Source organism: Amblyomma mixtum, chromosome 3 (genome assembly GCF_055824585.1).
Source record: "Amblyomma mixtum isolate Tamu chromosome 3, ASM5582458v1, whole genome shotgun sequence".
Lineage (NCBI taxonomy): Eukaryota > Metazoa > Arthropoda > Arachnida > Ixodida > Ixodidae > Amblyomma > Amblyomma mixtum.
Genome location: NC_143014.1, coordinates 298,034,260 through 298,048,964, shown reverse-complemented (window position 1 = coordinate 298,048,964; position 14,705 = coordinate 298,034,260). Strand labels below are relative to the sequence as shown.

The 14,705-nt window shown below is 46.4% G+C and overlaps 1 protein-coding gene across 10 annotated transcripts in view; it reads right to left on the bottom strand.

Annotated features, from left to right (window-relative positions):
- LOC149355336 (uncharacterized) overlaps positions 1-14,705 on the bottom strand; it is a 290,308-nt gene that overhangs the window by 165,944 nt on the left and 109,659 nt on the right. The gene's annotated exons all lie outside the window — the stretch shown is intronic.

Genomic DNA, 14,705 nt, shown 5'->3' with positions numbered 1-14,705 from the left:
CATTAGACAACCTCAGGCGCAGCCTATGCAAAGCACCAGATATAAGATTTTCATAGCCAATTACTGTGGCATAAGGAAAAAACGAGGATTTAAGAGTTTGCTGTGATATTCTGCAGGATGCTAGAATATCCATACTTAAGAACATTAAGTACGTAATTAATTAAGCACATAATTAAGTGGCTTCTCAGGTATATTTTCTAAGCATTAGATGGTTTATGGTTTATGGAGGTTTAACGTCCAAAAGTGACTCTGGCTATGAGGGATGCCGTAGTGAAGGGCTCGGGAAATTTCGACCACCCGAGGTTCTTTAACATGCACTGACATCGCACAGTACATGGGCCTCTACCTTTTTGCTTACATCAAAATTCGACCACCATGGCCGGGATCAAACCTGCGTCTTTTCGGTCAGCAGCTGAGTGCCATAACCACTGAGCCAACGCGGCAGGTTCTAAACATTAAGAACTTTGGCGACATAGAAAATGCTCCTAAATCTTGCTCAACACAAACAGCCAGAAGAATTATTCTGCTCAGACTGCATTTCAGGTCGCCTCTTATGCAAGGTGTTAAGCAATTTTTTTCAAATACAGTACGCAACTGCCAGACTCCCCAGAAAGCTTCCAGGAGCTCGGCAACATGAGTGACCACTGAAAATCTTCGCAGCAGACCCCCCCCCCAGACACCATGGCTGCCAGTCACGACACCCTGCAGGAGATCACTGGTGAGGCCACCATATACAACTGTGCAGGTTGTCACCAACCTCAACACAGCCTCAACCAGCCATACTTCTGGACCTCATTCACAAAGAACTAAGTGTCGCAAGCACCTTGCATCCTGACAAGAAACCACAAGTCGTAGTCTGCTAGCAATGTCATGCTGCTCTTGCAGCCACTTGAAGAGAAGCTTGAGCAACCCCAGAAGTAATGTGGCATGCAAAACTTTTCTAACACAATAATAAAAACATGCTCAAGTCCAGCTCAACCATTCACCGAAATGAGGTACTCAATGCTGTAAAATACATTAAACAAGTAGTTTTACACAGTATGAAAGCAGGGTTGCCACGTAGGGCTCTAAATAGCCAAACTGGGCTACCTGATTTTGGTTTTGGCAGCAAATATTGTTGGTTGGCTATTTGACCATCTTTGGGCTACTCGGTACCCTTGCTTGCGACTTTATAAATATTTAAACAGTATTAAAACACTGCGCCCCAAGGTGTCCAATAAAAATACAAACTATTCCGCTTGGAAAAGCAATGCAATGCAAGTGTGAGCTTGCCAGATGGTAAGCATTTTCCGTTACGCCTTAAAAAGCCTTCTCTCAACAAGGACAAGAACAACATCCTTCCTGAGCGGTGCTGTACATTTTTGATCGTTTTTGTCATGTGAAACTGTCAGGTGACTTCCACTTCTTGCATTGCGGCAGTATAAGTAAGTTGCCATTTAATGCTCCCTTTAAGGCTTTTGCAGACTTCATTCAGCCGTTTATTGTTTCTGCAAATTGAGTCCGAATATTGCTTTCTGCAATACAGGGCAATGACCTCGGAGACAACTCCGCAACAGTATTCTGAAAGAATGCCCTTGGTGCCAAAAATAGTGCTGGTGTTAGCCTGTTTCCATTGCTGTCGCAACTAGCCATTTCACTGCTCACACTTCCAGTGTCTAAAGCTGAGATTGAACGAGTGTACAGTCAGGTAACTCTAACTTAAAACTGACTTGCGGAACAGAATGTCCTTAGAAATAATGCACAATATTTTGCATGCCATATTTAAACTAATGAGAAATGGGAAATGGCGCTAGGGGGTTTGTACCATTAGAGGTGTTTCTGAAGCATTTTAGTACCACTATAATGTACAGCGAGTGATGTTCAGTTACTCTGCGTTCATTTTGTAAAGAAATCTAAGTCTTTGCATCAGACGTCTGAATAAACGTTTCAAATAAACTGAGGGAAGTTTTCTCATTTGGCTATTTTGGGCTATTTTTTCGGGTCGACATTTGGCTACTTTTGGGCTATATTACGCAGGAATTTGGCGGGTCGCTCTGCGAGAACCTGGCAACCCTGCCAGTAGTCATCCATAGGCCTCACGATTGTTTTTGTAGCAGCTGTTGCTCTGTGTTAGGCCTATGTGCGATCTGTGTTTCGGCACGATGGAGAGCGTCAACAAACAGCCACACAGTGAACTTTCGCTTGAAAAAAAGTTCTGCAAGTTTTACAGGAGCTTGAGCAAAGTGCCTGTTTAAAACAGAAGTTATGAAAAAGTTCGACATCCTGAAGTCAACGCTGTCACGAATCCTGAAAAACAAAGCCACCATTCTAGGGGCTCTCAAGAATGAGATCTTCACTGCAAATCGGATGTGCATGAGGACAACGCCATATGGAGAACTTGACAACGTTCTTTTCTTGTGGTTCAAGCATGTGTGGAGTGCCAATTTTTCGATAAGCGGTGACATTTAGGAGCAGAAGGTGCAGGAGATAGCCCAGCAAATGGGAGTCAAAAATTTCAGCGTCAGCGGCATATGGCCGAGCTGACTTAGTGCCGTCACCTTGCCTTTAAGACCATCTCAGGTGAAGGTGCTGTAGTGAACAGAGAAGTTTGCACCAGCTAGCGATAAGGATGGCTGATGGAGATTCTAGGCAGCTATGAGCTGCGAGATGTTTTTAACATCAACGAGATGAGCCATTTTTATAAGGTGCTTCCATCGAAGACTCGCCTACAGAGGCAGTACAGGTGGGAAATACAGCCAGGAGCTTATTACTGTACTGGTGGGCGCAAACATAGCCGGGGATGAAAAGTTGAGTTGCTGGTGGTAGGGAAGTCAAAACACATACATTGCTTCAAGGGCACTCTGTGGCCTTCCAGTGATATACCATGCAAACTGAAGAGCATGGATGACGATGGCAATATTCGAAAACTGGCTGCTGGAGGAAGACACACGGTTTACTAGGCAGAGCAGGAAAGTTGTCTTCACTGTGGATAATTGCCCTGCCCAAGGCCAGGTGGAAGGACTGAAGTCAATCAGTCTGACATTCCTGCCACCCAATGCCACAGCCATCATCCAAAGAATGGATCAAGGAGTGATCCAGAATAGAATGTAAAGGTCCACTACCACCGCCAGATGATCCATTGAATGCTGCTTTGTTCTGACAGCGGGAAGAATTACAGCACTGACTTGCTGTCGGCCCACGCCTGGGAACAAGTGCAGGTGATGACAGTGAAGAGGTGCTTCCACCATGCAGTCTTCGAAGCACACGAACCGACACCACATGAAGAGGCAAGTACAACTGCCGATGCTGAAGCTGACGCAATATTCAGCCCAGTAGTACCCTCTGACCCATTCTCGCAACAGGACTATGAGGCACTGGATGCAAATGTGGCCACCTGTCGTGAGGACAACCTCGAGGAAATGATTGCTGAAGTGCAAGTTGAGGACCACTCCTCTCCCAGTCATGAGTGTGAGGAGGATCCTGTGCCCAGTGCAGTGCCAGACAGTGCAGCTAGAGATGCAGTTGTACTTTTGCAGCACTACTGTGAGCAGGAATGGTGTGCAAAATTTCTTTCTAGCCTCTCAAACATGCACAATAAGTTTGTAAAAAAGCAACTGAAGAATATGAAGCAGACCAAGATTGATTCCTTTTTTTCTGCATGCCCACATCAGCAAGGGCTGAAGCAATTTAATTAAAGATATGTTTCATGAATTTGTGTACTCTGCTTGAATGAAACTTCCTATAAATAGAACATTTTTTAAATCTTTTTCAAGTTCTGTATAACAGGAGTCCACAGTATACCGACGTACATTACTGTTGCCACTCTTATGTTCCGCAGTTGCTTGCATATGTGGGAGAGCCCCATCAATCACCCACAAAAGAACAAGACATCTGTCCCTAGACATTGTAGCCCACAATGCAGATGATGCTGCTGCGCCTATGCCCTTGTGGCGTCACACAAGCATTTCAATACAGTGGTCGCCATTCACGGGACGAGGTTCCTGATCCTGATTTCAATTGCATTATTTGGAAGATACAGCACATCAGGGCATTCAAGCTTTTAGATTAGAATCACAGGTTTTTGCATTATTCACTACATGCCTACACGCCTTTTATTCTGCCGACGGCAACATGTGCAAGATGTGATAACTGAGCACGTCATATCTCTGCACCAAGCACAGGTGCACCAACTGCTTTCTTTGCATCAGCAAGAAAGCTACTCCCCATGAAAAAGCACTCCCGTAAGATAGCTTCTTTGTAGCCCTGCATGAAGGTGCACAGAAGCTATCTTGTAGGGGCGTGCTTTCTTGCATTGAAGCCTTTTGCATGTATAATGTTTTCTTTCCTTGACAGTGTTGTGCAGACACCCCACATGTGCCATTGCACACAGTCACCAAGGTATGCAGTTGCTGTAAAAATTCATCTTAACTGAAAGAAATGCGAAACAGTTCAAACTATGCTGAGTTTTTTTACACTGAATCCATTAAGAAACTAACGAAGTGGTCTTGCACTGTTCACCGTATCCAAAAGTTAATCTTAATCGAGATCGTCTTAACAAGAGTAAAAAAAATTTAATACAAACACAACAGTGTGAATCAAATAGCAATCACTATTCATAAGATATTTGAAATCTCAAATAACTGTACATGCATACACCTAGTTTAAAGTGACGGACTTCAAAGAAGCTTCATGTTCCAGTTAATGTTTGCAGCTGATAGCATCTTCCCAAAGAGCTCAGGCAATTACTATATTCACCTGCAGACAACATGGGTACAAGGTGGTGACCTCAAGGCAGCTTTTAGAGCCACTGACAACACTTTGCTCTAAAGTTTATTACACTCTGGAGGCTTTGTCAAGGTGAAAGTTCACTCCAAGGCAGTTCTTCTTGCATGCAGGGGCAACTAGCCTCCATAACCGAGAATTCCCATTCTCCTTCCCTCTGGGGGGAGGCCTGAAGCTGTGTTGTGAACCCTGCCTGCACCTCAGCAGCTGTGAAATGACGTCTGTCACCCAGGTGTGGCCATTCGCAATACAGCTCCATGCATCACATCGTGCTAAAACAGGACTATATTACAGAAGCTTTTCCGAGTCACAGAAACTTATTACTGATAGATTTAAAGCACACCACTGTGGGGAACGAACACAGGCGAGTACAATCAAGTTGTAACGTAAAAAGAAACAAGGAAACAAACCAAGTGAAACAACAAGCAATGCACAAGCCTCAAGGGAATGGAAACTCACAATACATCCCGCAGAAAAACCTACTGTAAAATTCCGAACAAGCGCCCCCACCCATGCAAGGGCCCCCCCTAACTTCACTGTCAATTTCCCATTTCCGCGCCGTCCCGGGAAAGCGCCCCCTCCCCCCGACCGTGCCCCTATTACGCACCGCGCCCAAGCAACACTGGTATGCCTTGTCCATTTTAAAAATCCAATCCAATCCAATCCTGCTTTTCAAGCCATTCGCATGCTCGTTCGCACGCGCCATTTGTGGTCTTGTTCTGGCATTGAGGAGTTTGCGATGCCGATGCATTTGTACACAGTGGCATTTGTACACAGTGACATTCATACCACCCTCATTGTTAAACCCCTTCCTCGGAACGTTCATCCCCAGTACCACATCCCTCGCCACACTGCTCGCGCTAAGGCCCTTCACAAGTATTACGGACAAGCCAAAGACGCCATTTGTGTAGACGCCGCGTGCACAATGCATGAAGCTGTAGCAGTTGGTTACCATCCAGCCCTAGCACAGCCCCTCACACACCGCCTTCCCTCAGGCTCTACACCTGAGGAGGCAGAGGAAACCGTCATCGCACTAGCCCTTGGACATTCCTATGCAAACTACATCTTTAGCGACTCCAAAACGGCTCTGTTCAACTTCACGAGAGGCAGGATTAACGCCCCTGCTTGGGAGTTGTTGAATACCCCCACCAAAAACTTACCACGCAGGGTAGAGCTGCAGTGGGTGCCGGCTCACTCTGGGAATCTAGGAAACAAGGCTGCCAGTAAATTGGCCCGAGGTTCAATTTGCCATGCTCAGGACGGCCTTGGTCCAGGCTTCTCGAGAGAACGGGCGTACACCTTTGCAGAGCTCACGCAAATGCCCCACTTGGGCCGTCGAACTTACCCTCCTCCACACCCCTCCCTTAACCAACAGATCCTCCCAACAGATCCCCTGGAGACGCCTCCAGACCCGCTCTCTCTCATCGCCTCAGCTGCTATCTCACTACTGTGGCACCTCCCCTGCATGCTCCCTGTGTGGCGACCCTCACGCCACTCTCCCACACCCTTTTTGGCTGCCCTGCTGATCCTCCTCACAGGGACAGCCCGGGTTATCAAGTTGAGAGGACTGGGAGATCGTGCTCTCGTCTTTGGACCAGACATCACAGCTTGCTGCGGTGATTTGGGGTGCCGACGTCATGAACAAACACCAAATGAACATTTCGATGTACAGTGGGACCGTGCGGTAGTCCAGGGACCCCAAGGGGGGTCTAAACATGCTTGCCTTAATAAAGTATTTCTCTCTCTCTCCAAGCGCAACGCATCAAAATAGGCAGTGTGTAGTGCCGCACGACGACACTTTTATGCAGCCTTCGATCTCGTTCGAAGGTGCAGCAATGTCCCGTGGCACTCAAGCTATGCATTTTACCATCGTTACGCCAAAAAATGTCCAGTCCCAGCCGCAGCGTTAAATTAAGTGACACGTTCGCAATGCTCGCAGCACCGGATTCCGTGAGCTTACCACAATGGTGCTGCACACGAGTGCGGCAGACGGTGGAGCTGTGGTGTGCTACTCCCTAGTCGTCGTTAGGCCTAACTTGTTTCGTATCAAAGCCACAGCAGACGGCACTTTTGAATTGACCAACACTGTACAAAATGGTCTACTTATGGCACTGCCTTACTGACAACTTCATTGTTTTACATAAAAAAATATATGCAGTCGAATTCAGAGACTCCATAGCAGCAGAGCTGGCGTCCCGGACTAGGGATTCCTCCTAGTGATTGTGAGGGCCTTCAGGCACAGTCCAAGCAATACCTCTCTTGTACATAGTATAAATGTTTTACACCCCCACCACCGTGCAAGCAGATCAGGTCAGTTGCGCTGCAACGGCGGCAGCTGCTACACGGCTGCGAACATAAAACTAGCTTGTATTGCAGTTATTACTCCTACCAGCAACTTGGTACAGGTCAGCGATCCTCAAGGAGTTTTCATTTTTGACATTCCCGTATCCCAAGGCTTATTATTTACGAGAACAAGAAAGTTTAGAACGGTTTTGTGACACTGGCGCCAGGGATCCACCGTAGAGATGTTTCCTTGGCGCAGGCGGCTTGCGAGCGGTGCAGCGATGTATTCGGCTGTGGAGGCAGTGCTGTAACCGGACAGCACTGTCGGACGACACTCTCGACAGTGCGCCAACTGCGCTGTAAGATATTTGCAAATGTTGCTTCACTCCGGATCACTGTGTCACTTTGTTTGTTGCACCGCGACCCAGAATGGTGGCGAGCCTTGTGACAACAGCAAATTATGATTAAAGATAACCGCAGTTAAGTTTGGTTTGGTTTGGTTTATGGGGTTTAACGTCCCAAAGTGACTAAGACTATGAGAGACGCCGTAGTGGAGGGCTCCGGAAATTTCGACCACCTGGGGTTCTTTAGCGTGCACTGACATCGCACAGTACACGGGCTTCGAATTTCTCCTCCAAAGAAATTCAGCCGCCGCGGCCGGGATCGAACCCGAGTCTTTCGGGTCAGCAGCCGAGCACCATAACCACTAAGCCACCGCGGCGGCTTGCAGTTAAGTTTGGTATCCGTAATTAAGCATTACCGCATTTATACTGCCCGTGTGACTGCAGGTCAACCAACAGGCGGCTGCCACTGTAATGCTGACAGAGCAAAACGGTCATCTGTACGTGCCATCTGCCAGATAGATGGCAAGTACAATCATCGTCGGCTAGACTTGGCACACGACAAATTGCAGCAGCAAATTCGTGGTGCAATTATTATGCGGGGAATAAAAAATATGAATTTTGCCAACAAAATTCAGGGGTACGATCATTACGTGAGAGTGATCATTATGCGAGTAAATACGGTAATTTTTCTAACTGTTTTGCACATACAACTCTGGCACTTTTTCATTTCAAAGAATAATCAATAAGCTACAGTTTGATGCTTTACAATACGTAGTGCCCTTGGCACTTCTTGACAAAATAACTTTTTATTTAAAACACTCAGAATCTTCATTTTTTTCGTGGCAGCAAAAGGGTCAAGTTCATTCACGATTTTAGGTAAAGCCAATTTCATTTTGCTGCTGCCATGTCGCATAAACATGAGAGCGCTTGCAGTTAAGCTTCAATTATTTCTAGCTTCTGGAAAGAAGATGCCAACCAAGACTTAGAAAAAGACACATTCAGATCTGCAGTAAATCATGCCAAAGGAATCATGCCTTATGGCTAGCTTCACTTCCATTTGTGGGAAATAAAAGCTTGGCTTACAGGAAAATAAAGGCGCAAATTTCATCACATCCTGGGAATCTAGACTACTATGCAAGAATTTTGCATGAAGCATATACTTCTACCGGTACTCCTGCTTCTTCATGCCCGTGGCTGAGCACATCATGCAAAGAACAGCTTTTGTTGGCACATTAAGCAACTGAATAGCCAACTCTCCCGCCAGACAGATCACAGAGCTATTTGGAAGCTTATACCCCTGTCACACGGCCAGTTTCAATGGCCATCGAGTCGAGAGCCTTCGAGATTTTCGATCGCCATCGAACTCGAGGGAATTGTGGCACTGCTACACGGCAAATCTCAATGGCCATTGAAATTAATAGTTCTCGCGTCTTACGCCAAGCTCGTGTGGCGCCACAATCGCTACGTTCGGTTTTGCGCAAATAACAAAAATATATTTATGAAACCTAACTAAATGTTGAAATACACTTTTTTTGCAGTCATAAGGCGTTTCATACTAAGACCTATTCTCATCTGTTGACTCCGGGGCGAGGTGGAACCGCCACGCCACTGCTGTTTCTCGCTTTTGCACACTACGTCGCCGCTCGCGGCGTACACAGATACAGTTAAAAAAGAACATAAATTTACGCTGTCTACATGCCACAAGCGTATGCATGCTTACGTACACTAAACGCAAGCACATTCTCACTTATGGTTGAACGTATGCTAGCATAGACGCAAAAATAAACTCGGCCTATAGTGGCGCCATCTGGTTTTCAGGACGGGAACTATTGCTGTCAACAAACCGACTGTCCTCTTAAGCCTAGCAGTGGCGGAATCTTCACTCTGAATAAAAAATAAAGCAAATTTATCACCTGTACATTTTCTTATAGGCAATGTGAGATGAAGCGAAAGACCGGTGCCCCATTTATGACCAGTGAACAGACTGAAAAAGGAAGCAACGACGAGAATTCAGTCCGAAGCGAGAGGTCCGGCTTTGAAGGGCGCTGCCATGTTTGTCGCCACGCGGCAGAAATCGGTCTGGACGATCGGCGTTTTTATGGAGAGCATAAAAATAATGCGCTTTAAACCAGACCGATACATTTTTAAAATTATTGTGCACACTAATAGTTTACTGCTTGTATTATAGTTTGAGAGAATAATGTTTGTTCATGCTTATGTATCGTGCATGAAAATGCGCATTGGTGCTGTTCGAAGCAATGCTAGCAACATTGGGCAACACTCGAAGGCCCTCGAAATCTCGATAGAGTTCCGGGCTGCTCCGTTGACTCGATAGACTATTGAGTAAATGGCCATTGAAACTGGCCGTGTAGCAGCACTCGATCGCCTTTGAGTCGATAGACTATCGGTTTGAGGGCCTTCGAAATGCCCGTGTGACAGGGGTATTACCCAGAGGCTTCAGATTGCTGCAACTGTGCATGTAACCACATGGTAACAAGCTTCAGATGCCCTTTTTGACAACAGGGTATCATAACTCTAAAGAATAATTATGTGATATTGATGCAAAACACATTTTAGTGATGACATTCATTTCAAAGAAAGATTTACAAGATGATGCAACCGTGTCGCCTGTGCAGTACCCTTGTTTCATGGTACTATCAGTAATTACATACGAATACTCTACAAACAAGAAGCACCTTAAAGACATGAACTAGAAAACATTTCTCACATCTAGCTGCATTGTACACAGCCCATGCCACAGCGCAAATCTCAAAACTAGTTTATCAGAAAGGGTATGTCAATAACCTTTCATCACTTTAAATCTAGGAACGTCAAAACAACTTTACAACACCATCTGCATGGCATACTCTCACGAATAAAAAGTGAACCACCTTCCTCCAAATTCCTCAACCAATGCAAAGCAAAGCCAAAATTGGGGTTGTGCACATGCTCATTTCGAGACAACAATTTATTCAAAAGGAGGAGCACGTCAGCAGGCTCTGCTATTTAGGTTTCCACCCTTTCTTTTTAAATGTGAACTTTCACAGCTCTCCAAGACTGCTTGTACGAACCATACTACGCTACAGTGCATTCACAAGACATAGCAAATCACAATTCTGGCCTCAGTACTGCACACATAGCACAGGTGAAGACACATACTTTGCTGCAATGTCTTCTGCACATAAAGCTAAGAGTGCTGTGTTGCCTTTATACTGATTTCTACTGTGAGCAACGCAAATGAAATGGCAGCAGATTTCAGCCAGCCACCTGACATTAGGGGTGTGCGAATATTCGATAATTTCGAATATTCGATCGAATAGCATGGTATTCGATATTCGCTTCGAACCGAATTCTCGGTATTCGAAATTTCGAAGTATTCGTCTCGCGCGAATAGTGTTACTGGGACGCTTGCCCGCTTGCTTTATGTGGTTTCGGTTCCGAGTATTGCCGCATAGATGGCTTTTTTTTTATCGCGCTTTCAACGCTCGGGGGTCAGTCAATACGCAAATCACGATCAACCCGGGGTGCGAACCCAGCGACAAACGAAAGAAAGGTGAGGGCGACGAGCTCTTGCGAAAGATCCTGCGTTCTGGCCGTCTTCGAACCTGCGCACTAAGGCTGCCATAAGCCGCGTCGCTGCCACCGTGTCGAGGCAGACGCAATGAAGGAAGAACACAGCCGACAGTCGTCTAAGCTTCAAAACAAGAAACCTCAGTTTATGTTGTTGTTGCGACTGAGAGAAGAATGAAAAGGAAAGTACACGGGCCTGCCAACTGGCTCCAGCCGAGCCACCACCGCTGCCACGTGTAGATAGAGGAGAGTTAAAAGATCAGAAGAAAGAGAAAATGGAAAGAAAAGACGCACGCGTCGCAGCAACAACCGCGTCCTCCGAAGCGGACGCTGGCTGATAAAACAGATAAGCGGCCGTAGCCGCGCTTCGTCACCACCTCCTCCCTTAGTTTGTTGTTGTTGTGACTGAGAGAAGGATGAAAAGGAAATTGCACGGGCCTGCTACTGGCTCAAGCCAAGCCACCACCGCTGCCACGTGCAGATAGAGGTGAGGTATGAGATCAGAGCAAAGAGAAAAAGGAAAGACAAGACGCGCGTCGCAGCAACAACTGCGTCCGCCGGAGCGGACGCTGCTGAAAAAATCAGATAAGCGGCCGAAGCCGCGCTCGCCGAAGCGAGGACAGATACACATCACCCCCTTAGTTTGTTGTCAGCGAACCTTTATATGTTTGTTGTCAGCGAACCCTTTATATACTCTGGCTGGCGGCCGCGGCGGGAGCTCGGACGCCGAGTATTCCAACGCGGGCATCGCTTCGCCTCGTTCATCCCCCCCCCCCCCCAACACACACACACACACACACAAACTCTTTTTTTTTCCAATAGAGCTGCGGAAAAGATTATCTGATAGGACAGATGCGAAGATAAACACGCAGCCCTACCGCGCTATCGCTTCACCAAATCAGGTGACGAATCATGAGTACCGAACATGGGCGACCGTTCTCGGCAGCATTGAAGCAAGCCATCATATTACCGGCGGAGGCGAGAAAAATTCAGCGGCAGCGCGGGGACTTGATGCCGCCGAAGTGTATACTTACTTCAATGGGAAGGGCTTTTAGCGTGTGATAACGCCAAGCTTATTGTGCACCCGTGGAGGATTACTGCCGTTAACGCTCGGCATCGGGGAGGCTGCGGACGAACTTTAGTAGAACGAAATGATCCTGTGTTTTGTGTGCCTTCTGTGTCCCCGTTTCTTGCGCCTTACCAGTTTTTATTTCGAAATGATCGCATCCATCTATGACTTGCGTCTTTTCTTGCTATTCTGACTGCTTGCGCATTGGTGGGAACGGAACGCCGTCGTAATCAGGGCATTGAGCCGTCTTCGGTGGTGTGCCGCATTCAGTCGCCGCAACTCGGAACATTCTCAACTTGCGCCCTCCTGGTTCTCCAAATTTAAATCCGCGTGACTACTATCCAAGAGAGGAATAAGCCGAGCTAGTTGGTACATTCTTTGCATAAAAACAGCGCTACAGACGGGGACCAAGAACAGAAGACACGCGAAGCGCGATGCTAAAGGCCGATTCACACGACGGACCGTTCGTCCGCGGCCCGCGCACTACGTGTGCATGCGTCAGCACTTTGAGAGGCGCGCTGGATGCATGGATGGATGGCGGCCGACAGCGCGCCCCTCAATGTGCTGACGCATGAATACGTAGTGCGCGGGCCGCGGACGAACGGTCCGTCGTGTGAATCGGCCTTAAGTGCTGCTCGGAGGTACTACCGGGGACAATTTCGCCAGGAGGCACGAGCGGTACGAATGACGTTTCGCTTGCGGCGCGAGAGTTTTGTACAGCCGCTTCCATTCTTGCTAGTCTGGGAATGTAACCGGAACGATGTTCCGATCCTTCAGCTTGATAAGCGAAGAAACGCTCCGGCAAACAGCAGCCGCGTGCTGCTAGTGAAATGCAAAAAAAAAAAAAAATGCATCGTGCGACACGCCTTGTCAGAGTGAGAGCGCCAGTTTGCCGCACTAAACCCAAGAGAGACAGAGCTGAGCCGACGTTTCCTTACGAGCACCCCTCGGATAGCGAAATAGACGCGCCAATCTCCGGCGGCAAGGTGATGGCGATGCATTTGATCCATGGGCGGCGCGTCCTGAACGCTCTGTCCCCGACAGTACGGCCAACCTATCGGTGCTGTGGGAGCTTTGGATACGCGATGGTGCAATGCTGCCAGTGCTGCTAGGAGGTCCGGTCAGCCTATGTTCCATTTTAACATCTTTGGACGCAGCAGTCCCATCGGCGTAACCGAAGAGAAGGCGCAATCCAAGCCAAGAAGTGAGGATCCTAAACTATAGAAACGCAAGCAACGCAAGTGGCAAGTCGGTGCACCGAACGTGATTGCCTAGCTCAGTGTTGGACATTCGACCCGTTCGACCACTGGTCACCGGTAGTGCAGAATGTCCTTTTTTTTTTCATTATTGTTCTCAGTGCTCTTGCTGCAGTGTAGTGCAGTTACTCCTATGGTTTCAGTTATTGGTTGTACTACTGGCACCGTTCTGTTACACTGTAATTTTTTGTATTTTATCTCTAATTTCTTATTAGAAAGCAGACGGTATTTTTATGTGTTATAATTTTTTATTACCAAACCGGTAAAAATTGTTCTTAACTCACTTTAGGTGCTCTCTTAAAATTTTGAAGCATGGTTTTAAATAAAGCCTCATGCAGTATGTAATGGCATCGTGTGTTAGGAAAAGAAATGGTTTTGGAAATGCCTACTGTCATTCAGCCTTTTTTTAGTGCCAGAAGTACTATTCGAACTATTCGCTTCGAAATTATTCGAAGAAATTGCTATTCGCTTCGAATTCGCTTCGAATCAAAAAACCACTATTCGCACACCCCTACCTGACATCACTGATACTTTTTCTGACGTCCTCAGATGTGCAAGACATTCCAACGGAGCATGTCTGTTTTGTTCCTTCTGCCTTGGTGTGTTTTGCATTTCAAGCGTCCAACGCATCAACTGGACCAAACTTGATTCTACATGCCTACAATTGTATAAAACAGGCACAAAACTGATTCTATTGGTACACTGGTGGCAAATAGTAGCGCCCCAGGCAGCCTTTACCATGAAGCCTGGGTCCCACGATCCACAGTGCAGGTGATGCCAACACCCTCAGTTCAGCATCTTTGCACACTGCCATGAAGGCATCATCAGAAGCCATACAGCAACCCAAACTCGGCACTTGTACCCAGATTTTTTAAAGAGTTAGTGGTTATTTTTACTGTCACATAAAAACTACTTCTGGAGCATGTTTCTCCAGAAAATAATTTATCGGCATAAGCAACATCTAAGCTTCATCACAAGATGCAAGGTTAGATATGCTTAGTAACTTTCCCAAAAAATTAAGCTGCTGCACCTCATTAACAAACTAACAAATTTTGCACCTTCTTTATAATGCACAATCACTTCTGAGAGAAACGGCCAATCTTTTATACCGTAAACTTAACTGAACTTTGAATTTTTAGAATGAGAGTTTAATTCTCTGGCCTCAATATTTTTCTTGCAGACTGATCTTGGCCAGGAGGAAAGAACATTATCATTATTTCATATACCCTCAATTGCCAAAGCATTGTGGACGAGAGCAGGTTCACACACAAAACATAATTAACAGACAAAAAGATTGCAAATTCTCCAATCATGAATACAGTATTGGAAATAACAAGTATATGGGCAAATTTACTAAGCAACAGAAACAAACGAAAAATACTAGCTAACAACACCCTAAGTAAACAGAGAAAATAAAAACAT